We start from the raw sequence: 8,282 nt of genomic DNA on the forward strand, positions 1-8,282 counted from the left end.
ACAGAAAACCCTTTTTCTTACTGATAGTTTTTCCTGGTTTTCTCCTGTTGGGTATGGAAAGTGTTACATACAAAACACAAGTGTTAAAAATACTGCATTTAGGAAATAAATGACAATGTTTTTGTTACTGTATTGCATTTGTGTGTGTTTATGTATATTTGAGTAGGTCTACATTACTGTAACAAACTTTTACAACCGGCTACAGTGTAACACTGAAAATGCAAAAGGCCTAAACCTACTGATGGGATATTCATAGTAGTGTTTTGTGTTGAGCACATCAGTGTGTTGGTTGGTAAACATATCTTTTCATATGATGCGTGTGTGTGTGTCATTTTTTGATGCAAAAAAAAAAACATTTTGGAAAGAGAAAACAGTTTTGAATGTAGTGTTTGCTTTTGCGAGAGATTTGTAGAGTTTTGCGTTTTGTGTTTGTGCTTTGTGTTTAGAGTTTTGGGAAAATGGGCCAAAGATTCAGCAAACGTGTGTAAACAATTGTGGAAAACCGTAATTAACGGTCAATTACAGCGAGACTGGCAGTTATTTACATGACAATCTCCAGCTGACAAAATGTCATGACCCCCCAGAGCCCTAATAGGGTACATTTCAACAAACACATTGTTTCTGTTTTTGACTTCGCCGTGTTGACCTTAATGAAATAGGACCAGCAGGACAGGGCGAGAATACATAGAGATCAGAGGTCAAGATCTAGGACCTCAGTATTGCAACCACTGCCCTTGTTCATTATGTGGTCATTAATTAGTGTAGATTAACAATAAGCCAGGTCTCTTGAAAAATAGCTTGTTTGACCTTCATTGGACAACACTGGTTAGATACAAATGTTAAAAAATGTAATTAAAGGGTATACAGTGGGAGAGCTAAGTACAATGGAAACAGGAATACTAGCAGCTTGTTGTGTGAGATCACATAGAGGTCATGGATCTTTCCTATCCTAGTCACACACACATGTTGTTTAAGTGTGTGCTTGTGTAGCCTGCTGTATGTCCATGCTCTTGGGTTGAGAGGTCAAATGTAGACATATCAAGTGTAAATTATTTTGTGTGACAGTTGTGTTTCTACTCTTCCTTGTGTTTGCAGTAAAAGGGCATAATATTTAATGGGGAGGTGGGGGGGGAAGAGGAGCGACAAGGAGCCGTGTGTGTGTGTGTGTGTGTGTGTGTGTGTGTGTGTGTGTGTGTGTGTGTGTGTGTGTGTGTGTGTGTGTGTGTGTGTGTGTGTGTGTGTGTGTGTGTGTGTGTGTGTGTGTGTGTGTGTGTGTGTGTGTGTGTGTGTGTGTGTGTGTGTGTGTGTGTGTGCGCGTGCCCGCGCGATGAGTGGGATCGGTTATGCTGAAAGTCTGTCTGTCATCTGCCTTTGATTTGATTAAGGAACTCGGCTGAACAATGTAGCTGTTGAATATTATACATCAAAGAGTAACTAGGGAATTATAATGTGTCTTTTTTCCCCCAGCGATCACAATAACAATGTGTTCCCTGGGAATCTAAGATGTGGTAAATATGAAATGTGACATCTGATTTGATACGAGACTGTTTCATAGAATGGGTTCAGCTTGAACATAGTTATTATGAAACATCCACTATAGAAAGACATTGATATGACCAAAAATATGTGGACATCTGCTCGTCGAATATCTCGTTCCAAAATCATGGGAAGGCATTCCACTGGATGTTGGAATATTATGCAGGGACTTGCTTCCATTCAGCCACAAGAACATTAGTGAGGTTGAGCGCTGATGTTGGGCAATTAGGCCTGGCTTTGACTCTGTGTGTGTGCGTGTGTGTGTGTGTGTGTGTGTTGACGACCTATATACAGTAGACAACCATGTGGAGTCCAATAATTCATTGTGCATGTCCACACACACACACACAGTCAAAATGTGTTCTTTCAAGTCAAAAGCCACGGGTTTATGTTCTGTTGTGCTGTCTTCCTGCATCATGTAGTTTGACATATATGATTGAACCTTGAAAGAGGGCGCTGTTACTCCCGTTGATGGTCCAAAGGTATTTAATTTGCCGTGGTTTTGATGGATGGAGTATATTAACATTGAATGAAGACTTCGGTAGTGGCATTACTGAGGCGATTGAATAAGCAAATATTTAGTAGACTAATAATAGTAAAGATACTTTACACTTCAGAAAGACAATAGAGTAGCACAGTATGAGTCATAATACCCATAAAACCTAGCGGTCAAACAGGGAAATGGTGGAAATGTGTTTTTCCACCATTCCACCATTTTTCCCATAGGGGATTTTAGAAACACTTAAAATAGGGGCTTTGTTTTGTGTAGGCTTACCCTGGCGTGAAGTTTTATAACCGTGTAAATCTCGGGGGGGCTCTATGTCTGATATGTGGCAGTATTGAAAAAGATAATGGATTTCATCCATTCTGGTGCCTGAGATTACTTTGTCAAAAGATCACTCTACCGGTACCTGTATATATTCATTTCATCTTGAGTGAATGCCCTCTTCTGTTCCTCATTAGTATTGTGTGTGGATAAACATGAAGTAGAGTGTGTGTTTGTGTGTATGTGTGTGTGTGTGTGTGTGTGTGTTTGTCTGTATGTGTGTGTGCACATGTGTCCGTGCGTGCGTGTGTTTGGTGGGAGGACCCCAGGTAAATTAATTTCTGTAAAAAAATATGGTATTTTAAATGTTATGATATTATCACTATCACATTTTGATCCTGAACTACTGATATGACCTTTAACCTTTTCAGTCTTCCGTCATGTTCCTCTGATGTGATTTGTTTGATGCCTCAGGGGAAATGTGTCAGACACTAAACATAAAGGACTACAGTGTCAATCAGACTGAAATACATATGAAAAAACAAAAACAGACTTCTCCTTAGTCATACTTTAGGGGTCAAAGAACATAACATAATCCGGCAAACTAATATACATGTCAACTACACTTCAACTGGTAATTGTATGGGTGGCTAAGCATGACAAATGGTCATCAATGATGACAAAGAAACAATTACATGTTCTGATGTCCTTCATCATCAATGGTATAAAGGACAGTAATGATAGGTCATAGCTTCTGACAAGGGCTGCGTCTACTCGCATCTTTTTCCCACTAATTGCTCTCTTGACCAATCACATCAGATCTTTTTATATTGGAACTTTTTTGGAGCTGATCTGATTGGTCAAAATACTAATTAGTCCCAAAAATATTAGAATTGGGCTGCCTGTGTAGTTGCAGGTACATATTTAGAACATTTAAATCTGAAGGTTTAATTTCAATCTGTGGTAAATAACACCAGAGCTGTTGTATTCTCCATGCAGCCTCAGCTGGAAGTGTCTATTGTAATCATCCTCTGATCCAGGGTTAGCCTCACACACACACACAAAAGTGTCCAAAACATAATGGGACCTTTACTGTATTAAAAACAGCAGTTACAATGGGTGTGTTAGTTATGTTAGTAAATAGCCATGTTTTGGTACAGAGCTGCAGCACACACACACACACACACACACACACACACACACACACACACACACACACACACACAGAGAGAGAGAGAGAGCGACATGGAAATGAGACAACTCAGTGTTTTCTCATTCTCTTATCAGCACCAAAGAGCCAAAATGACTCTTTAATTGAGGTGAAATGAAGATCAAACCACACTAACGCAGGATCTGATTAGCCCTAATTTGGGACATTTCTTCAGGGAGAGCCCGTGCAGGAAGACATGCAGGAAGACATGTGTGGATGGTGTAATGCAGGAAGACATGCAGGAAGTCAACATGTGTGGATGGTGTAATGCAGGAAGACGCGTAGGAAGACAACATGTGTGGATGGTGTAATGCAGGAAGACATACAGGAAGACAACATGTGTGGATGGTGTAATGCAGGAAGACACACAGGAAGATAACGTGTGAATGGTGTAATGCAGGAAGACATACAGGAAGACAATATGTGTGGATGGTGTAATGCAGGAAGACATACAGGAAGACAACATGTGTGGATGGTGTAATGCAGGAAGACATGTAGGAAGACATGTGTGGATGGTGTAATGCAGGAAGACATGCAGGAAGACAACATGTGTGGATGGTGTAATGCAGGAAGACAACATGTGTGGATGGTGTAATGCAGGAAGACATGCAGGAAGAAAACATGTGTGGATGGTGTAATGCAGCAGGACATACAGGAAGACAACATGTGTGGATGGTGTAATGCAGGAAGACATACAGGAAGACAACATGTGTGGATGGTGTAATGCAGGAAGACATGCAGGAAGACAACATGTGTGGATGGTGTAATGCAGGAAGACATGCAGGAAGACAACATGTGTGGATGGTGTAATGCAGGAAGACATGCAGGTAGACAACATGTGTGGATGGTGTAATGCAGGAAGACAACATGTGTGGATGGTGTAATGCAGGAAGACACACAGGAAGACAACATGTGTGGATGGTGTAATGCAGGAAGACACACAGGAAGACAACATGTGTGGATGGTGTAATGCAGGAAGACAACATGTGTGGATGGTGTAATGCAGGAAGACACACAGGAAGACAACATGTGTGGATGGTGTAATGCAGGAAGACATGCAGGAAGACATGCAGGAAGACAACATGTGTGGATGGTGTAATGCAGGAAGACATACAGGAAGACAACATGTGTGGATGGTGTAATGCAGGAAGACATGCAGGAAGACAACATGTGTGGATGGTGTAATGCAGGAAGACATGCAGGAAGACATGTGTGGATGGTGTAATGCAGGAAGACAACATGTTTGGATGGTGTAATGCAGGAAGACAACATGTTTGGATGGTGTAATGCAGGAAGACATACAGGAAGACAACATGTGTGGATGGTGTAATGCAGGAAGACACACAGGAAGACAACATGTGTGGATGGTGTAATGCAGGAAGACATACAGGAAGACAACATGTGTGGATGGTGTAATGCAGGAAGACACACAGGAAGACAACATGTGTGGATGGTGTAATGCAGGAAGACAACATGTGTGGATGGTGTAATGCAGGAAGACACGCAGGAAGACAACATGTGTGGATGGTGTAATGCAGGAAGACATACAGGAAGACAACATGTGTGGATGGTGTAATGCAGGAAGACACGCAGGAAGACAACATGTGTGGATGGTGTAATGCAGGAAGACACACAGGAAGACAACATGTGTGGATGGTGTAATGCAGGAAGACAACATGTGTGGATGGTGTAATGCAGGAAGACATGCAGCAAGACATGCAGGAAGACAACATGTGTGGATGGTGTAATGCAGGACGGGTCTCCTCTAGTAAGGAACAGCAGTTGTTTACAGATGAAGCCAATATCTAAGACCAGACACATGTTTCTGAAGCCTCCTGTTAATGTACCATACGTGATTCTAATTGCTAACAATCCACTTGAGGGATCCTAATAAAGAAAGTTGTATTCCAACAGGGTTTTACGAACAACTTCCTTTCAATGTGGATGGACCGCACAGGCAGGATGCTAATCCAACATGTGTTTTTTCATAGAACTGGGATACATGTATTCATACAAGGCATGACAGAATTCCGTTGGATCACTGAGAAAAAGCCTCTGGATGAAAGTGAGTTTTTGGTTTCAGATTTGTTTCTTGTTGGTTGCCAGATTTTCAATTATTGGGCTGCCAAGCTTTTAATCAATCTGAGGGTTAATCAAATCAAATCAAAGTGGGGTAGAATAGAGAGCTCTGCTTCTTTGTGCCTTTGTTCACCCTGAGTGGAGAAAAGAACAGAGGGCCATGCAGTCTGACTTCTGGGGCTTCCTGTCACTCAGGGTGAACAGAGGGCCATGCAGTCTGACTTCTGGGGCTTCCTGTCACTCAGGGTGAACAGAGGGCCATGCAGTCTGACTTCTGGGGCTTCCTGTCACTCAGGGTGAACAGAGGGCCATGCAGTCTGACTTCTGGGGCTTCCTGTCACTCGGGGTGAACAGAGGGCCATGCAGTCTGACTTCTGGGGCTTCCTGTCACTCAGGGTGAACAGAGGGCCATGCAGTCTGACTTCTGGGGCTTCCTGTCACTCAGGGTGAACAGAGGGCCATGCAGTCTGACTTCTGGGGCTTCCTGTCACTCAGGGTGAACAGAGGGCCATGCAGTCTGACTTCTGGGGCTTCCTGTCACTCAGGGTGAACAGAGGGCCATGCAGTCTGACTTCTGGGGCTTCCTGTCACTCAGGGTGAACAGAGGGCCATGCAGTCTGACTTCTGGGGCTTCCTGTCACTCAGGGTGAACAGAGGGCCATGCAGTCTGACTTCTGGGGCTTCCTGTCACTCGGGGTGAACAGAGGGCCATGCAGTCTGACTTCTGGGGCTTCCTGTCACTCAGGGTGAACAGAGGGCCATGCAGTCTCACTTCTGGGGAATCCTGTCACTCAGGGTGAACAGAGGGCCATGCAGTCTCACTTCTGGGGAATCCTGTCAGAGATGACACAAAAGTTGTGTCCCAATCCCCTTCGGTGTCTTCCTTTTTCCTTGTCTCCTTTCCTATATTACTGTCACCTGTCAGGTCCTTTCCTAGCGATGCTTGTTTCACCAGACAGGCAAGTGAAAGAACTTAGTGTATAGACACAGAAGAAATAACTTTTTCAGTATACTATTGGCTGTGGATGAACTTCTGACTCCAAATGATTTTAAAACTAGATCAGGGTTGTGACTGATGCATATTAATGTGAGGAGTCTGATGCGTAAAATGGACATGATAAAAGTCTGGGTTCACACTGCTGACCCAGATGTCTTAGTTCTGTCCGAGACCTGGCTTAAGAAATCTGTTCTAAATCAGTCTATAGGCTTGAGTGGTAATAATGTTTATCGATGTGACCAACGAAGTAAGGGGGAGGTATAGCCATCCATATTAAAGACATATATGTGGTTACTGAACTAAGGTCTTTATCTAAACCAAAACCAGTTTGAGTTTTTAGCGTTAAAACTGCAGTTATCGAAAGCTGTGAATTTAGGATGTTATAGACCTCCATCGGCAAAGTAGAATCAGTTCAGGCTGAACTGATGCATGGTTGGGGGGGAAAGGAAATGGTCCTCATGGGCGATTTAAACTGGGACTGGTTATGTCTCTGAGGACATAAGAGGAATGAGCAATTCACTACATTTTAATCAAATGATAAATACAGTCACAAGACTCAATCTAAAAGACATCTCTAAGTCAACACTTATTGATGTTATTCTAACTAACAATCCGCATAAATACTTAGGCGTTGTTATTTTCCCTAATGATTTATGTGATCATTGTGCAGTTGCTTGCATTAGAGACACTAAAAACCACGCCCCCTCGGTTCATATTCAAACGGAACATTACACAGTTCTGTGAGCAGGCATTCCTGCATGAACTTTATGCATGCAACTGGGATAGGAGTGCCCTTAATCCAGACATCAAAGAGGCATTCTCCTATTTTCATTCCATGTTTTCTACTATCTGTGATAAACACGCCACTCTCAAAAAGTACCGGGTAAAATGTAGAGACAATCCCTGGTTTACGAGGGAATTATCTGATTTGATCCATAAACAAAATACACAATGGGCCAAAGTCAGAAAGGGTCATTCCCAGGCTGAGTTGTATGTGTCACATGCGCCGAATACAACAGGTGTAGACCTTGCAGTGAAATGTTTACTTACAAGCCCTTAACCAACAATGCAGTTTTAAGAAAAATACCCCCCAAAAAATTGAAATAAAAGTTTTAAAAATCATTAAAGAGCAGCGGTAAAATAACAATAGCGAGGCTATATACAGGGGGTACCGGTTCAGAGTCAATGTGCAGGGGCACCGGTTAGTCGAGGTAATTGACGTAATACAGTGGGCTCCAAAATTACTGGCACCCCTGACTGGCAATGCACAAACAATACTTTAAAAATATAAACAATATAATTATAGAGATAAACTCAAAATAACATCTGAAAAATACTTTACTTTATTAATGTTTCAATGGAACCAAACAAAATAATTTATTGATTTAATTAAAAATCAATGTCCTCCAAATCAAAGTTTCACAATTAATGGCACCCTTAAATATTATTGTAAATAACATCTACCAACATTAAACAAGGAATTCAATTCCACTTGTTTAAGTTAATCTAAGTGTTAAGGAACTAAATTGAGCCATTACATCACTTCCCTTTTCACTAGGGTATAAAAATGAGGTAACAGGCATGCAATATCCCTTTGTAATCCAACACCATGAAGAAAACAAAAGAACTGGCAGCTCAAAAGGGACAGATGGTCGTAGACCTTCATAAATCTGGTAATGGCTACAAGAAGATCC

This window comes from Salvelinus alpinus, chromosome 26 (genome assembly GCF_045679555.1).
Source record: "Salvelinus alpinus chromosome 26, SLU_Salpinus.1, whole genome shotgun sequence".
NCBI lineage: Eukaryota > Metazoa > Chordata > Actinopteri > Salmoniformes > Salmonidae > Salvelinus > Salvelinus alpinus.